Raw genomic sequence first — 12882 nt, 5'->3', positions numbered from 1 at the left:
TTTGGGCTGCTTCTAGTTCTTAGCGCTGTGAGTAGTATGCTGCTATGAAGATACTTCCCATACACTTTAGTGTACATGTGGATACATTGTGGGTGAGTATGTACCAAGTACTGAAATTGCTGGTCATATAGGGTATATGTGCGATCAGTTTTGGCAGATACTTCCAAATAATCTTCCATAAGTGTTGAACCAGTTACAATCTCACAAGCCCTAGAGGAAGATCAAATTGCTTCACATCTTCACCAACACTTGGTATTTTTTGTTTTAGTAATTTTAGATATGGCAGGTATCTAATTGTGATTTTAATTTCATTTTTGTGGTAACAAATGATGAGACTGAGCAAATTTTCATTGATTCTTGGCTATTCAGGTGTCTGCTTATGAAATGTTCAGGTATTGGATTAACTATTTCTTATTAAATTATTTCTTGATGCGGCAGGGCTCAGTGAACTTTTCTTTTTTGGTTTGCCTTTCACCCTATTAATGACATTTCCTAGTGAAAAGCTCTGCCAGGCCTGGGGGCACAAGGTGAAGTCTGGAGTATTCTCAGTTCAAACTTCTCTTCCCCTGCCTCAAATTTAGCAGGCAGGAGCCCCCAGTCTGGGGTTAGAGGAGCAGAAGAAGGTTACCTTAAATGAAGGTTAGAGATGGAGGTGTAATTAACACAGTAGACAGAATACACTCCACTTAGAATGCAGACTGTGTTTGTAAGTCAGGGAGCATGCCAGATTCCCACCCAGGGGAAAGAACAACTCTTCTGAATTCTCTCAGCTAAAGTCCCTCCTTAAAATAGGAGGTCAGAAGGAGAGAAAAATAAGTTGCATTTTGATTACATTCCCCATGTCATGGACATTCAGTTTCCCCAAGTCTTTACCTGGGCAGCTAACTCGCTACTTAGTGCTACCTGTCAGACCTTTGTTGGGTGCTCCAGATGGGCCTCCAGGGCAGGACCCCACCATGTGACCTGCTTCATAGCTGTACTTCCTTACCACACTTTTGTGCTCAGAAGGTCTTTGCCCAGGAAATGGAGAGAGAAACACAATACACATCTGCTGAAGGAGGAAAGAAAAGTCCCCTTTGGGGCTACCGTCCTGGTCCATGGCTCCCCAGACACTCACAGTTTATGCACGGAGAAAGCTTCAAAGAATGCAGCTGATGCACCCCAATCTGAGATGGCACAAACAAAAGTGCGTTATTCCACTTATCTCAAATATGTATTGTTCTCATATGTCCTTTGAACACCTGTGCAAACCGTGGAATCAATTCTCAGAATTAAACTTAGTGGAGTTTTGCAACTTTGCTAGGAAGAAAAAGACCTTGCTCTAGGAAGTGTTAGGGAGGTATAAGCTTTCCCATTCTTGAGTTTGTATTTCCCTATTTTTCAAGGCTTTGTAGGTATTACAGATATCATTGTGCAATTTAGATTTTATTCCTCCTGGAGAACCAGGTGACTTCAAAGTGATTTATAGCCAGTGAGGTTGGCAGAATTATGGAGATTAGTGAAAAGAAGTAAGGCAAGAGAGAGGGAGGAAAAAAGAAGGAAAACAATTTTGAGCAGGGGGTTTAGGATGAGGCAATGTGCTGTAAAGAACAGGGAAGAAAGTGAGACGCTCTTCTCCATCAGGGAAGAAAGTGAGACGCTATAGTGGCATGTCATCTTAACCAAAGGCAATGTACTGCTTGTTGGATAGAGTCAGCTCCAGGAGACTGGCTGAAGCAGGGGGTGAGACAAACTATGACATCACCCTGGTCTATACCCTAAAGGAGTAACTGAGAGCCTATGACCCACTTCACATCCCCTTCAAGTCAAAGGCCTGCTGAAAAATCATCATTTTTCACCTATCACACCTTTGCATGATGTACTTGTCCCACTACTGTTTGGAAAATCAAGCTTTCATCACCTCATGAACTAGCCAGTTAACAGCATGAGCCTCATTTCATCACTGCTCATTCTCATTCTGTCTTGGTCACCTCAGCACTTCTACTCTGTGTGTGACCTCATCTAAACTACAAACAGAATAGGTAAAATGCTCAGTATCCCCAAACTCTGATTTGGACCTAGCATAATCCCCCACCACTGCTTCCCAAGCTGGGTGGTCTCACCCTGAGTACCAGGCAAGACTTTGTCCCACTGAGCTTCACTCTCTAAGAGGGGCACTGACTTTATTTGCACACTCTGGAAGTCTGGGGAGTTGGATCAATATTCTAAAGAACACCTTATCTTTCTCCCCACTTTTTCTGACACAGCACTGCTATAAACACTAATTAGTATGCATCATGGAACCCATGACTTGGGCACTTGGGACCACGGAGACCCTGTTTATTCCATGCAGCACTCTTGAAAAGCAAATGCCATAACTGGGGGGGGGGGGAGTTTCTGTGTCAACAAATTGGCTCAAGTTCAAATTTAAATGCTTTAAGCAGCTAGGCCTGGCTTTCTCTGCCCCTACTAGGTGTGTCCTGGTGCCAGTAGGGCTGAGAGGTTAGTGTGAGCCTTTTTCCCTGTCTCTGTGAAAGTCTCATGGCTCTCTGGTTAGCAGTTACTTAGGAAAACCCAGTGTACAGCCACTATGACCTTGATCCCCTGTTGGTGTCTCTGCAGTCTTTTCTGAGTCACATCTTCAAACCTCCCCTGTCTGCGGGGTCTGGGGTATTGCTGTTGAATCATTTTGTGTTCCATTTACATACTGGCCACAGGAGCAGAAATAAAAGCATTTCTTTATATAGCCTCTTTGGGGCTTTTGCCCATGTTCTAATTGGATTGTTTATATTTTAGAGTTGAATGATGAGTTTCTTTATATATTCTAGATAGTTGTTTGTCAGCATGTGTTTGGCAAACCTTTTCTCCCAGCCTGTCATTTCACCTTCTTAACAGGGTCCTTCACAGATCCAAGGGCTTTAATTTTGATAAAGTCCAATTTATTGATTTTTGCTTTTGATTTGTCACCAAGCCCTACATCCTGAAGATTTTCTCCAATTTTTTTCTTCTAATGATTTCGTAGGTGTGTGTTTTATGTATAAAACTATAATCCATATTTAGTTAATTTTTGTATAAAATATGAGGTTGAGGCTTTTGTTTTGTTTTGTTTTGGGCTTTTTTTTACCAATTGATATGCAATCAGCAAGTGAAATCCATTTGCCTAAGACTGCCTTGCCTCCATTGAATAACTTTTCCAGCTTTATCAAAAATCAGTTGGCCAGTACTCACTTTGGTAGCACGGGTACAAAAATAGGAATGATACAGAGAAAATTACTATAGGCCATGAGCAAGAATGACATGTAAATTCATGAAATTATCCATATTTTTTAAATGCCACTGAATTACAGACTTAAAAACAATTATAGTGGCAAATTTTATGTCACAAATATATTTCCACAATTTTTAAAACTAATGTAATATTACAACAATCATTGAATTGTGCATTTTCAATGAGTAATTAATTGTATGGTGCATGAATTATATCTCAATAAAGCTGTTTAAAAATACAGCCAAAGCAAAAAAAATAAAAAAGAAAAATCAATAAAACACCTGTGTAGGTGTACCTGTGTAGGTTTGTTTCTGGGTTTCCTATTCTGTATTGTTGATCTATCTAGCCTTATAATAGACTGTAGCTGTGTAATAAGTGTTATAGATAGTGTTTAATCCCATTTTATTTTTATTTTTCAAAATGCTTGGATCTTCTAGTTTCTTTGCTTTTCCATATCAATTATATAATACAGTGTCTATATCTGCAAAAATATTGCTGGGGTTTTGATAGAAATTACATTAAAACCTATACATCATTTTACGGAGACATCTCTACAATGTTGAGTCTTCCAGTCCTTGAGCATAGTATGTCTCTCTGTTTATTTGGATCTTCTTTTACTTTTTTCATCAGTTTTTACAGTTTAAGCATATAAATCCTATACACATTTTGTTAGACTTATACCTAAGTATTTCATCTGTTTACTGAGTGATTGTAAATGGTACTGTATTTTTAATTTCCATGTCCATGGGTTAATTTCTAGCATATAGGAATAATAGTTTATTTTTGTATATTGATTTTTTATCATGTGACCTTGCTGAACTCCTATATGCTAGGAATCTTTTGTAGCTTCTTTGGGGAATTTTCTATGTAGACTGTGATGTCATTTGCAAATAGGAACAGTTTATTTCTTCCTTCCAGTCTGTATGTCGTTTAGTTCCTTTTCTTGTCTTATTGCTCTGGCTAGGGCTTCCAGTACTATGCTGAATAAAGTGGTGAGGGCAAACATCTTGCCTTGACTCTAATCATAGTTAGAAAACATTTGGCCCTTTGCCATTAACTATGTTAGCTATAGTGTTCTTGCATAATTCTGTATCGAATTGAAGAAATTCCCCTTGATTCCTAATGTTCTGAAAGTTTTGGCCATGAATGATATTGTGTGATTTTTCTTTAGCCTGTTAATATGGTTGATTAGACTGATACATTTTTGAATATCGAACCATTCTTGCATCCCTGGAATAAATCTGACTTGGTTTTGTATGTATATAATTTCTTTTTTTATTTGTTTTTATTGACATTCTATTTACCAACATATAGTGTAATACCCACTGCTCATCCCATCAAACGTACATATATACATTTTTATACCATGACCAAATAGAGTTTATATTATTTATTATACTTATTTATATGTTATTTATGACATATAAGTAATATTTGTATTTATATTTATTAAGAATATTATTTACTTTTTATGTATTGTATTTCTTAGATTTTAGTATTAAGGTAATACTGGCCTCATTAATGTAATTGAAAAGTTACTTTTCTGTTTTCTGGAAGAGCTTGTATGTAATGGCATTCTTTTTAAACATGTGGTTGTATTTTTCAAAATTCTTCAGAAACAGTGTGAGCCTGGGTATTTCTCTTTAGGAAAATTTGAAATTGTAAATTAAATTTCTTTAATAATTAGGGGGATATTCAAATGATCTATTTCATATTGAGTGAGTCATAGTAGTTTGTGCTTTTGAAGGGATTGGTCCATTTCATCTAAGTGACCAAGTTTACATGTATACAGTTGTTTGTAATATTCCCTTATTATCCTTTTGGTGTCTGAGCATCTGTAGCAATATCCTGTTTTATTCTTGTTATAGGTAATTTGGGTCTTTGTCAATTTTGCTACAGGTTTATCAATTTTATTGATGTTTTCAAAGAACTAGCTTTTTGTTTTATTAATTTTTCTCTACTGTTTTGCTATTTTCAATTTTATTGATTTCTACTCTTTATTATCTTCTTCCATTTGCTGGCTATGTGTTTGCATTGCTGGTATCATAAAGTGGGAGCTTAGATTATTAACTGGAGGCTTTTACTGTTTTCTAATGTAAACATTCAGTGCTATAAATTTACCTTTTGGCAGTACTTTAGCTATGTTTTACAAATTTTGTTATATTGCATTTTTATTTTCTTTCAATTCAGTATGTTTTTTTTCTCTTGAGACTTCCTCTTTAACTCATGGATTCTTTAGAAGTCCATTGTTCAGTTTCCAACTATTTGAAGGTTTTTTAATTTTTTTCTATTATTGACTTCCAATTTTGATTCCACTGTGGTTATAGAACACACAGTATGAGTTTAAGTCTTTGTTTTTTTAAATAACTTCTCCAGGTATTGCATTGTGTATATGTAACTTAGCATAGTATACTGGTGTTGATATTTTACCAATTTAAATAAGGTATAGATACTTTACCTCCTTTTAAGTCCCTTTACCCTCTCCTATTAATAATTATTTTAAATATTTCCTCTATTTATACTTTGACAATCACATCAAAGTTATAATTTTTGCTTCCAACCTTGAATATTATTTAGAAAAGAAGCATGTCCTAAGTTTTGGGGGGTTTTGTGGTTTTGTGGTGGTGGTTGTTCATTTCTTTTCCATTTTAAGAAATTCCTTAGCCATTCATTTAGAGTGGACCTACTAGTGACAAATTCTCTTAGATTTTATTCATCTGAGTATGTCCTAATTACTCCTTCATTCCTGCTGGATATAGACCTCTGGGTTGACAGTTCTCTTCTTTCAGCACTTGACAAATGTTATTCCACTTCCTTCTAGTCTTTATGGTTTCTAAGAAACCCATTGTCATTTGAGTTGTTTCTTCACTATAAGTAAGATGTCATTTGTCTTCCTCTACTTTCAAGATTTTTTCCAGGAGTTTGATTATTTTGTGTTTGGTGTAGATTTTTTTTTGATTTATTGTATTTCAGGTTTGTTCAGCTTCTTGAATATGTAGGTTTGTTTTTTGCCAAATTTGGGAAATTGTAAGACATGATTTCTCCCAAATACTTTTTCAACCCCAGATCCTTTCTCCTCTCCTTCTAAAACTTTGATGAAACAAACTTTATGCCTTTTGTTGTATATACAGGTGCCTGAGCCTTGGTTAATTTTTTTCTATTTTCTCTGTTCAGATTGGGTAATTTCTATTGTTCTATCTTTAAGTTCAATGATTCTTTCTCTGTCCTATTAATTTTGCTACTGAACCTATCCAATAAGTTTTTCATGTAGGTTATTTTATTTTCTCAGTCCTAAATTTCCATTGGTTCTTCTTTATATCTTCTGTTTCTTTCCTGAGACATTCTACTTTCTCATTTGTTTCAAGCATACTTGTAATTGTTTGTTGAAGCATTTGTATGATATTTGCTTTAAAACTTCTGTCAGAGAATCCCACCATCTGTGTCACATAGATGTTGGCATCTATTGATTGTCTTTTCTCATTCAAGTTGAGATTTTCCTGGTTCTTTGTGTAATGAGTAATTTTCAATTATGCCTTGCATATTATGTTATGAGATTCTGAATCCTATTTAAAGTTTCTGTTTTATGGAATGAGAGGAAATCAGAGAAGGAGACAAACCATAAGAGACTCTTAACTATAAGAAAGAAACTGAGGGTTGCTGGGGAGGATAGGGTAACTGGATGATGGGCATTAAGGAGGACACTTGAAATGATGAGCATTGGGTATTATATGCAACTGATGAATTAATTACTGAACTCTACATCTGAAATAAAGATGTTCTATATGTTGGCTATATGAATTTAAAATTAAATAAATAGACAAATCTAAAAGCTTTTTAAAAATTAAAAAATAAAATAAAATTTGTTTTGGCAGTCCTCTTTGGACAACAGACTGGTAAAGGAAGGATTGTGCCACCTCATTATTTCCAGGTAGGAATGGAAGACAAATTTCCCCATTCCACCTCCATGGACACCCTAGGGAAGCAAGGAGGAACACCTTGTAACTGCTGGGCTGGGGTGGAAGTCCAGGCTTCCCACTAGGCTTCAGCTGTTACTCCCCTGGCTGTGAGGAGGAAATCCCTCACCCACTTAGTCCCTACAGACACTACTTAGGTGGAGAGGAGAAGAGTGCTGTGTTACTTTTGGATGGGGATGAGATTCCACCCTCCCCATGTAGCTACTGCTGACAATGTACAAAGAGAGAGTCTTCTTACCACCAAACAAGGATGAAAGTCCTGCCTCCCCTCTCAACTTTCTCTGATACCACCCATGTTGGGGAAATAGAGGTGTCTCATTTCAGTCCAACAAGGATGGAAGTCTAGGCTCCCCATTCAGGGGTAGGGTGGAATCACAGTTTTTTTCCATGGTATTTGGCTAGTGTAATGAGGGCATTGTCTAAAATTTTTCCATCCTGTTAGGCTGCCTCTTTTTATGTCCTTTGGCCAGAGACAGCAGGCTGCTTTTGAGAGTGTCCATTGGCATAGCCAAGTCACTGGCTTGTCCAACACCCAGACCAAGATATATTAAGCATAAAGGAAACCCAGAGACCTCACCACTGTCTTGTTTTCCAGGTCCCAGGGCCCCTAGCCAGTCTGCCTTTTACTCTCCACCTTTCAGTATTTCTAGGCTTATTTGTTTATTGCTTTTCTCTGTTTCTTTATGATAATGTATAAAGCCCAGAGTTTTAAACTGTTCTTAGTGATCAGAATAGGTGAAAGTTTGTCTATCCCATCTTTTCCTGGAACTGGAATCTCACTTTTTAAATTATTTTATTTCATCCTTCCAGTGTGGCTGTGTTCAAGGACATCCACATCATTGTAATCAACACTCCGTTGTTCTGATGCTGAAGACTTCGCTTGCTAGCCAGTACTCTGCATCAAGTATGATGGTCAAGTGTCCTAATTTGAGCCCTGTTTCCCCATGTTGATTAGATCAAAGAAGTGAACAAAGGATTTTACAGGAATAACTACACATTCTTAATTTTTGTATTTTTATTATTTTGTGTTTACAAGGCCACAGCCAGGATAGGCCACTATTACCAAGACAGGGGTGGCTGGCTCTGCAGCCCAAGAAATAAACCCAGTGATTTTCTGTAGTGTTACCTCCCAGAACAGGTGAGTGTCTTGGGGCCCTAAATCACAAACTGGAAAGGGTCCTTCTTTCTTTCTTATTGCCCAGATGTTGGTCTTGTCTTCTGATTTTTCCCTCCAGTTTCCCCCCACCTGAGGACTTGCTTTTACCTTGTCATACTGCCATGCATTGCTGGAGGCCAGTCCAAAGGCACCATAGACAATGGAGGGGGGACAGACCTGCCTCCTGATGTAGTGGGAATCTGGTTCTCTGAGAACTGGATCTCACTTTTCAGGCATGTATATTCCCATGACAGTGCAGCTTAATAAAATTCAAGGCTTGGCACCTCATTTGCAGGTACCAGTTTTTCATATGTACCTGGGACTCATATTCAGTTGTGGATTTAGGTTTGTGATCATTCAGCTGGTTTGGTTGTAACCTTACTAGAGGGGGAAAAAAAAAGCTTTTCTGTGATGAATTGCAAAAGGATTTAATTTTTTTAAAAAGATTTTATTTATTTATTAGAGATGGGGAGAGAGAGAGAGAGAAGCAGGCTCCAATCAGGGAGCCTGATGTGGGACTCCACCCAGGTCTCCAGGATCACACCCTGGGCTGAAGGCAGTGCTAAACCGCTAAGTGACTGGGGCTGCCCAGCAAAAAGATTTAAATGCCTTAATGCCTTTTTGTTTGTTTTAATGTCTGTGTTTTTCTTATCACAAAAATGATGTATGACTATATAAGGGAAAATTCAGAAAACACATAAAAAAGCAAAGATGATATATCAATAATCCTATCACTCAAAAGCTTATGACTGATAACATTTTATTCCTTGCCTTTATTATAAATAAATGTGTATTTATGTATCAGTCCATACTCTCTTTTAGCCTCTATCTCCCTTTTCCCCTCTCTCTCCCTTTCTATCTCTTCTCCTCTGTGTGTCTCTCTTCTCCTCTCTAGCCTCCCTCTTTCTCCCTGTCTCTCACTTCCCTTCACTCTCTCTCTCTTCTGAATGTCTTTCTGCAAAACCCCCTTATACTGCTGCATTAGACTTAGATTCAGACAGACCTTCTTCCATAATCACAAAAGAGGATCAAAGTATAATTTAACATCCCACTGCTGCTTTTACTTCTTCATCTTCTTGACAACCCTCTTTACCTGGTTCTTTGGCCCAGAAAGAACACAGGATGCCTGTATCTCCCAGTGCCCCTCCCCTAACTTTCTCTCTGCCAGAGTCACTAGAAGTAATGGGCTTTCTACTCCCACTTCTTGAAGTCTTGAGGCTTCCCTGCCCCTGGCAGATACGAAATTCTTTAATACCTGAAAAAGGCCTTAGAAAGCTCTACTATTAGAATTCAGACACTTACTTGATTGGTTTCTCTGTCTCCAGTAAGCCTGGATTTCAAGACTATATTCTTACTAAGGGGTTAAGAAAATCCAGCATATTGAGACTCAGAGCTGGTGGGTGACTTCTTTGATTCTGAGTGTAAGTCAGCCTTAAAGGAGAAAGCTGCAAAGGAAACATGATTTAAGGAAGAAAGGTGTAAACCTTCAAAATAACATGCTCATTACAATATCCTGTGGCTATAGCAAAATTGATCCCAGCACTCCCCTAATGGATAATGTTCAGACTTTTGCCATCACAAAAAATGCTGGTGGCAGAGCCTATTGTATATAGTTTTTTTTTTTTTCTGTACTGGAACTCTTCATTTCTGTAGGATACAATCTTAAAAGTATGATTCAAAGGACATGTGCATTTTGATGCTTTAGTATATGCTGGCACTATCTTTTTCAATTTACACTTCCACCAGTAATGTGTGAAGTGCACATCTTCATCACCACTGGGTGTTAGAGATTCTTTTTAAGTTTTACAAATTTCACCAGGAAAAAAAAAAAGTACTTTGCTTTGCTTTGCATTTCCTTCATTTCTTGTGATATGCAGTAGGTGTTGCATCCCCTCTTACCTTTAACAACTATTCTCCATCCCTCTTTTACAAGAATGGCTTTGGCCAACTGTCCTCTGACTATTGTTCTCTATCACCTGTGTAAGGTTTTTATACATTAGGAAGTCTAATTTTTTTCAAACTAATAACTTTTCCCAATCTCTACTGTGTATATATTTCATTTCTATTTTTCTGTAGGAATGCCTACCAAAACAAGTATGAGAAGTATGAATTCTTAATAAAAAGACTTAAAAATATACATAATAAGAAATATACCATGCTCATGGATAGGGAAGCTAAATTTGAAGACCTCAATCCTTTTGAAATTAATATACAAATATAATATACAGCTTTGATCAGTACTAGATTTTTGTTTTTACTGAGCCCAAATTAACAAATATCAGCAAGAAATGTTTCAAGAATAGCAAGAGGGACTTAGGTCATATACTAATAGTATCACATATCTAAACCAGACAAAAGGGTATAGCATTGGCACCACAATGAAAAAAATAAAATAAAAATAAAAATCACTGAAGGAGAGTAGCAATTGTACAAGCATATTATTTTTTAATAATAAATTTATTTTTTATTGGTGTTCAATTTGCCAACATACAGAATAACACCCAGTGCTCATCCCATCAAGTGCCCACCTCACTGCCCACCACCCAGTCACCCCCACCACCCCCCCGCCCTCCTCCCCTTCCACCACCCCTAGTTCGTTTTCCAGAGTTAGGAGTCTTCCATGTTCTGTCTCCCTTTCTGATATTTCCCACTCATTTTTTTTCTCCTTTCCCCTTATTCCCTTTCACTATTATTTATATTCCCCAAATGAATGAGACCATATAATGATTGTCCTTCTCTGATTGACTTATTTCATTCAGCATAATACCCTCCAGTTCCATCCACTTCGAAGCAAATGGTGGGTATTTGTCGTTTCTAATGGCTGAGTAATATTCCATTGTATACATAAACCACATCTTCTTTACCCATTCATCTGTTGATGGACACCGAGGCTCCTTCCACAGTTTGGCTATTGTGGACATTGCTGTTATAAACATCGGGGTGCAGGTTTTACAAGCATATTAGATGTATATATAACTCAGCAGGAAAAGATGTCATATTTAATAAATATTGTCTTAATCAATGATATTAAAAGAAAATAGAATTGGATGCCAACAATATGCCATGTAGATGAGTAAATTCCAGATGGATTTTAAATCTAAATGTAGGGTTAAAAGTCCAATTATACAAATACTAGAGAAAGTTTAGAAGACTGCCCAAGGAGTCCTTCTTAAGTCATGCAGGAATCCCAAAATGATAAAGAAATCAATTGGCAGATTTGGCTGTATAATAATATGTTAACGTATTTTCTTTTGGTTTTTATATATGCATTTTTTACATTTTTAAGATCATACCATATATGTGGTTTTCTCTTGATTTTTTTACTCATTAAGTATTTCCCCATGGCATTTAAAATTTCAGAAATGTAATTCAGTGTCTCTATATGTTCTAGTTTATGAATATGCTGTCATTTATTTAGAACTTATAATTTTTAAACAAAAGTCACAATTCTTTAAAATAATATTTCAGAAGTAGAAGGCACATTCCATACTGTCAGATAAAATTTTAACATGGGAGATGCATGGCTTGCTGTGGTACTAAATCAGGATGAGGCAGTTGGGTGCCATATGGAAAACCAGACCTCATGCTCTCACATGGAATCCAGTGGGAAAACAGTATTTAATAAATTGTTATCATCATTTAGTATAAATCAGGAAGAAAATTAGTAGGTCATTTTACCACACCATATATATAGGTAAATAGAAGATGAAGTAGACTATCCCAAGAACTAGGCTGTGTGGTTTAGGTTCAGATGTGTGGCAAAATTAGTGTGTAAAATCAACAATATATCCAGGAGATTTTCCTCTGATAGTAACCCCAAGAATTTTCATAAATACTTTTTTTCAGTTTTTTTGAGATATAATTGATATATAACATATTAGTTTCAGGTGTACCACATGATGACTTAATATTTACAGAGAGAAGGAAATCATATCATTACCACAAAGTTACCATCTATCATCTTACATAGTTACACGTTATTTTCTTGTAATGAGAACTTCTAAGATCTACATTTTTATAGCAGTTTTCAAATATACAATACAGTGTTGTTAACTGTAGTCATCATGCTGTACATTAGGCTCCCCAGAACTTTTTAATAACTGGAAGTTTGTACCCTTTTAGCCCCTTCCCCATTTTTCCCACCTCCCACCCCCACTTATGGCATACATTAATCTGCTTGCTCTCTCTTTAATCAGTTCAATTTTTTTTTTTTAGATTTCATATAAAAACTTTTTTTTTAAATTTATTTATTTATGATAGTCACAGAGATTGAGAGAGAGGCAGAGACGCAGGCAGAGGGAGAAGCAGGCTCCATGCACCGGGAGCCCGACGTGGGATTCGATCCCCGGTCTCCAGGATCGCGCCCTGGGCCAAAGGCAGGCGCCAAACCGCTGCGCCACTCAGGGATCCCTTTATAAAAACTTTTTAGGAGTTTTAAGAAGAGGGAAATTTAATTCTTCAAATTATAGTAATATCCATATTACATACCATTCTGGGACAGGTGA

The 12882-nt window shown here is 36.9% G+C and overlaps 1 protein-coding gene and 1 non-coding gene across 2 annotated transcripts in view; both read left to right on the top strand.

The window, feature by feature from the left end:
- The window catches only part of OTUD7A (OTU deubiquitinase 7A), a 391545-nt gene that overhangs the window by 157827 nt on the left and 220836 nt on the right, over positions 1–12882 (top strand). The window lies entirely within an intron of this gene.
- On the top strand, positions 3200–3306 carry LOC129510679 (U6 spliceosomal RNA). Its single transcript, XR_008664648.1, has one exon. It is a non-coding gene; the product is annotated as a U6 spliceosomal RNA (small nuclear RNA).

The sequence above is a fragment of the Nyctereutes procyonoides genome, unplaced genomic scaffold (assembly GCF_905146905.1).
Source record: "Nyctereutes procyonoides isolate TBG_1078 unplaced genomic scaffold, NYPRO_anot_genome, whole genome shotgun sequence".
NCBI lineage: Eukaryota > Metazoa > Chordata > Mammalia > Carnivora > Canidae > Nyctereutes > Nyctereutes procyonoides.
The sequence above is the reverse complement of the archived record's forward strand: the minus strand, read 5'-3'. Positions and strand labels throughout refer to the sequence as shown.